The 6000-nt window shown below is 39.4% G+C and overlaps 1 protein-coding gene across 1 annotated transcript in view; it reads left to right on the top strand.

Annotated features, from left to right (window-relative positions):
• Positions 1 to 3037: 3037 nt before the first annotated feature.
• Positions 3038 to 6000, top strand: part of dachd (dachshund d) — a 114692-nt gene continuing 111729 nt past the window's right edge. Inside the window, exons 1-3 of the mRNA XM_069533574.1 lie at positions 3038 to 3068; positions 3364 to 3420; positions 4160 to 4295. The gene's annotated coding sequence lies outside the window, so the exon portion shown is untranslated. The remainder of the gene's footprint in view (positions 3069 to 3363; positions 3421 to 4159; positions 4296 to 6000) is intronic.

The raw sequence follows: 6000 nt of genomic DNA, 5'->3' as shown, positions 1-6000 counted from the left end.
GGGAAGACCGTTACACATCTGCTCAGGTGGCACTTAATCTAAAACACGTCTCAGGATCACCTCTCCAGCATCTCCGGGGTAAGAACAATCTGATCTTCTAAGTTGGGTGCTATTCCGGCCCGTGTGAATGGCTGCCGGTTCGGTGGAAAAAGAGACATGTAAATCAGGTGGAATGCAGGAGACTCGTATCAAAAAATGGGGCAGCTCACTCCACTCAGACTTGGCCTGGCTCCCAGGAATGCAGTTAGCTAGCATACAATCACTGCCTATTCACGATGGCACAGCTGCTGTGGACATATGTTCCCCAACAAAGGAGGAGGACATCAACCAGGCACACCTTGAACAGGTTAGCAGATGAATGGCGTTCAGTCCTTTGACAGTCTGCCCTCGTCTCGTTGTATTTTCCCTTGCTCAACAAATAAGTTCCTCTCCAGTGTGGCTTAAACTTTTTCTGTTCCCTCATCCTGATGGACTACGGGAATAAATTGGACGGAGACGATATTGACTTTTGATCAGTGTATTTTGGATGGTGAAACATTTAGTGAAAATAAATATCAGAAATCAGTGACATTGCTCAACTATTTGGGTGTTTTAGGAGGACAATGAATCTCAAGGAACAGTAATAAGGAATATTAATAGCAAAAGCGCATACAAAGACTTTTTTTTCCCAGCCCTCAGCAAATGACCAAATTTGAGAGAAAAGATTACATTTATTCATAGCTGTCTTTCATCAAGAAGCTTAAAACCCAAACTTTGAATGTAACCCCAAATTATATGCATATTGGGCTGACCTCTTTCACCCTTTTTCTTAAAGCCGTAGAGGAAGTGTGATATGCAAAAACCCACAGATCCTTCAGCTCATCATTTAGACGATTTCAGCACTTTTGGTTTTCCTGCCGTCCAAGGGTGATCACGTTAGTCACTAATAGATAAAGAAGAAGCTCCTCTGTTGGAAGGGAGGTCATATGTGTAATGTAAAAAAAAAAAAAAAAAAATCTTGCTGTCATTGCAGTCAGAGAAAAACAATGTGACTCCAATTCACTCGATGCGATGTCAAACACTTCAAATCGCGCGGCAGTGAAAGCTCCAGATAACTGCAATCCATTCTCACATTATCCATTGTTAACACTCGTGCTTTTGTCACCCGTCTCCGCAGCTATGACCTATTAGCTTTAGTGAAGTGCTCGGAGGCCACAGAGCCACACGAAGGTTGTTCACCCATCCAACAGGGCCATTTACAGGAGAGAGGCCCCAGAGCCGAACCGCGGCAGCTCTCTAATGACTCTATCAGCTGCACTGATGGGAGCAAATGGCACCCAGAGATTTCAACTCATTCCCTGAGCGTGCATTACATTTCCCCTCCATATTTCCGTTATTGTGTCGTAATGGTAATGCAAAAGTACGCATGTAAGGACATTGTAAAACACTTGACACCAAACCACAGCAATATCAGATTTTTAAATATTCACCGCCCACCCATTCACACAACCCTGTATTGTTCCTGTTAGATAAATATAATATGATGCCTGGCTCCGCTCTAGTTGCAAACACATTTTCAAATGATCCTTTGGCTCTTTAACCTAAATACAAGCTCGGTATAATTATTGTGATTTCCGAGGGAAGCAGGGTTGATCTTGCGCCTCAATCCAACAATTACAGGAAACTATGTGTAAGATAAAAACAGAATATGTGCCTCCCTTTGTGAGGGATGGTGCGAAGTCACAAGAGTATTCATTAAGGCCTTTGTGTCCTGTTTGAAATAGTGCTGTTAGAGGCTTTAGCTGTGGGCATCTCTCTGGAAGAGATATAATGATCCTCCAATTAGAGACAGAATCATGAGACCTGTTTATTAGTCCTAATTCATCTCCTCATTGTGCTGAGCATATCAAATACCACAGAGGAAGAAAAAAAATCAACAATTTGCCCACCATAATTACAGATCTATTAATAGTTTCACAACAATGACAAGCAAAGCCATTCACATCATTTTCGACTGTCAAGAACAATACCGGGGCTCCGTCGATGTATCCATTAAAGCCTACATTTATACCAGCTCAGTGACATCTTGCATTTCAAAGATGACTCCGAGCCTCTTCAGATAAATTACACTTTTTCATTAACAAGGCTGGTTTTGGTATTATTAATTCTAAATGGATTTTCAGAGCCCTCTCTACGTTTGTCAGCTTATCGTACAATAGCAGGCTTTTATGGTAGTGAAGGTATTTTCCATTAGGCTGAAAAAAAAAGAATGCAATACATTGTTGAGGTTTCTATTTCAGAAGTCTACGACATAGCAACATGATGAATGAGAAATCCGTACAACTATAGTATAAAATACACAATTTCACAAATGCTGATGTTTTTACGAATGATCACCCTAAACGCAGAGAGAAATTAAAGATGGTTTTTTTGGGGTGATTTATCAAATTGCAAAGGATGAACATAAAATTCTCATCATCATGATGAACTAAGCCATAAAAGTTGAGGAAGCACTGTTCATCCAATCCTCCCACACACATTTCCCCAGTCCAGCGAACTGAAGCCGCAACCTTTCAGTAACAAGCCTCCAACCTGCAGACTCCTGCGGCTCCAGACTCACTGCAGACTGAGGAAAGCCCAAATGTTTCCCCTGATCATCAGTGATTATCTTCCTAAAAGCAGCATGTGAGAGGACCCACGATGATTTAAAGTGGAAAGGGAACATGTTATGGTTTTGTTTTCACCATTAGGTCAAAGTGTTATTCGTAGTCTACAAAGAAAAAGTAATATCCTCTATGACTTCATGTGAGCTCAAGGTCTGTGAGAGGTCTGTCGTTTGTCTTGGGGAAGAAACAGATTCAACTTTTTGCCAAAAATACTAATTTGTAATTATTCTTACTCTTATTGTCAATATCAATCCTACATTTAGCAGCTTGAGATACCCTATGTACTGAAATAAAGCAAATGACAATTTCCAAAACCTACTACACCTCCCCCTAGTGACATCACTGCTGATGTCACCAGAGGTATGAATACAGGAAGTGCTCAGCCACTTCCTGCTTTGGTTCCTGCAACACATGGTGGGAAAGGTGAGTTACAAACAAACAGAGATGAACTAATAAAAACTGGACCATTAAATACTAACTAAACATACTTGTCTGTTGTAGTTAAATGATGGTGGTTTGTTAACTGTCACCTAAAATACTGCCAAACACAAACAAACGCAGGACAGTATGTGTTTGTTACCTGGAAATAAACAAACTAATTAACAAGCAAAACTAAATTCTTAATTCTCCTGTTTGATAATTTTTCATCAGCTCTATAGTTGTTGTTCCTTTTCTTTCTTTTCACCACTGTGGTGATGGACGTCCTGCTAACAAGCAGGCCTTTCATTAAGGAACCAGCTGGCTCTGAGCAGTTCCAGCTGCACGCAAATACACGGTAAGGAAATCCCAGTTTTTTTAATTAAAACAACCCATCCATACTTTCATAGTGGCCATTAACTGTTAGTTTACAGATCGTAGCTTGTGGTAAATCAAAGCTTGGCCACTACAGCTGCCACCAAAACACATGGCATAAAAAACAATGCAAATGTTTAATGTTGACCAAAGGCCTAAGTTAGCTGCTAGCTTACTCTGAGACAAAAGATAATATGTTGCAAATATATTTTGGTGGGTGAAGCTAATCTAATCGTTTGTGACAGGGCTAATCCTCCTAATACTTTATTAGGCAAGGGCACCCACACGTCTTAAAGTTCATTAAGTTGTCAAACTTGAGTAATTGAGATTTTGTCAGCGAGGTGTTGATTCACCTTTATGGCTCATGATACTTTATTGGGTGATTCACCCCAATTTTCACTGCATGAGGTAACACGACTTGGCCATCATCTTCAAAACATCACAGGTGGGAAGTGACGGACTTTATTGTTTAAAGTTTGTCTGCAGGAAAGTTATTGGGTGACAATCATCTCTATTATGTTGGTATACATGTTGGCACACTACATCTATTTCTTCAAATAAAAAGTAGTTAATATTTAAAGTCTATTATAAAGTTTATAACTTTTTACATTAGAAAGCAGATGTCATACTGTATTTAGTACAGCTATTTAACCTCAACTCTAACTGACATACACATTTAATGTTTCCTGAACAATCTTTGCCACCTCTATGACAAATGACAGAGACCGCTGCCGGGCTTTAGGAAAAAGATGTGTGGACTGCAGCGGCACATCAGTTTCACATAGTGCTGGCTTCCTCCTGAGCTCCATCATATCAGCAGCCAGAATGAGGCCACTGTGTTGGCACAGCGGAGAAAACGTGAGGCACACTTACTTTGAACATGGGGTTATTCTAAAGTTTACCTTGGGATCAAGTAGTAAAATCCATTCACACAGTATTATAAACCACTGCAGTGTTTTCCATCTGATAAGCCTTCAAACACATTGATCTACTGTTATATTCAAACCAGGCCTCTTGGATTGTATTTCCTGTCTACTTGCACATTTTTTTTCGACAGTGCGGTTTACTGTCTGGGTACACGTCTACTCTGACACCAGATTATATTTCACAAAATACTAATACATAAATACAGTGACAAGGAATAATAACAGTTCATGTTGTTTCATTTTGAATTCTGAATTATTAAAGAGCTCAGATTTTCCTCCAAGCGTCACCTGAAACTCGACCCAGCGACAATCCTGGGTCTTGAGTTAGTTGATAATGTCGGATGTTTTTGGTGTCATGGCGATTGCTCCATAACTTTTCCATAAGGCTTTGGGAGCTGCATCAGCTATCGTCACCTGTAATAATACTATGCACATAGTGTCAGCAATAGCATGTTAAGTTTTCTACTGTAGCAGAATACATAACATATTAATATAGATAATATAAAGTAATATATACATAAAATATCCAGCAATGGCCTTGTGGATTAGTTACAGATAAGGTTTTTATGAGATGCCTTAATTTCATTTTAGAAAACACATAAACTTATATTTATTATTGCAGTGGTGTTTTTATACATTCATAGCATGGCTTGGTAATAAAAGTTAATTATTAATTGTAAAGGTTGATTATCCTCACTTACTCTCACAATGTGCCCACTATAAATGTCTTAGGGTAAATAAGTCAAAATAAATGGTGCTGTGGACAAACCGTGTGTTAAGCAGGCGTCTAAGTGAGACAGACTGAAGCCTGGCTCTGCGTTGGGACAGGGCAGCTCTACTTTGGACAAATTAATCTCCTACAAAGATGACTTAGATCAACTTTGAAAAACACTAAGATGAAAACCCATAAAATGATTACGAACGGCAGCCAGAATGACAAGTATTATCAACAAAAATTAATCAGGTGCATCTTTTCATGAACTCAATTAATAATGTGCAACAACGGGGTCTTTTTTCCCTGGAATGAAAATTAATTAGCAGGGGAAGGTCACTCGGAGATGCTGACATCACTCATCAGGCCGCTGTGGCAGTTCTAATTATTTGTCTTCCAGGCTTGACTGATCAAAAATTATTGCCATACCTGAGCAACATTTAGAAAAAAAGCTTTGTTTAAAGCGCTTTTAATTAGACCTGCTATTTGATTAATGCCGTGTAAGCGCTCAGGATCGGCCCTCTTATCAGCATTTCTGACAAGTTTGCTGGGTATTGTTGTGTGAAAGACGTTTTACTGACGCTAACCGACTGTTTAGTATCTAATTCGGTCATTTTAGTTGCAATTAAAAAGCTATTTACCACGGGGGCACTTGTTGATATTAATATAGATGTAGTAAACTTTGACAAAGCACTCTGCATCGATACTTGAAATAAACGTGTCATTAGGTGATAATAAGTAACTTGCATTATATGGATTAGACCTAATAAATAGTCACTAACAACCTGCAGTATCGCACACAAACGCAGTGTTGTTGTGGATTGTGCAATGATCCCTCAAGTTGCTCCCTGCACATTCTTGGAGAGAGCAAGCGTGGCTCTAAGGTCCCACAATTTATTGTGTTTTGTCAGCCATAATTAATTAC

The sequence above is a fragment of the Paralichthys olivaceus genome, chromosome 10 (assembly GCF_024713975.1).
Source record: "Paralichthys olivaceus isolate ysfri-2021 chromosome 10, ASM2471397v2, whole genome shotgun sequence".
Classification (NCBI taxonomy): Eukaryota; Metazoa; Chordata; class Actinopteri; order Pleuronectiformes; family Paralichthyidae; genus Paralichthys; species Paralichthys olivaceus.
The sequence above is the reverse complement of the archived record's forward strand: the minus strand, read 5'-3'. Positions and strand labels throughout refer to the sequence as shown.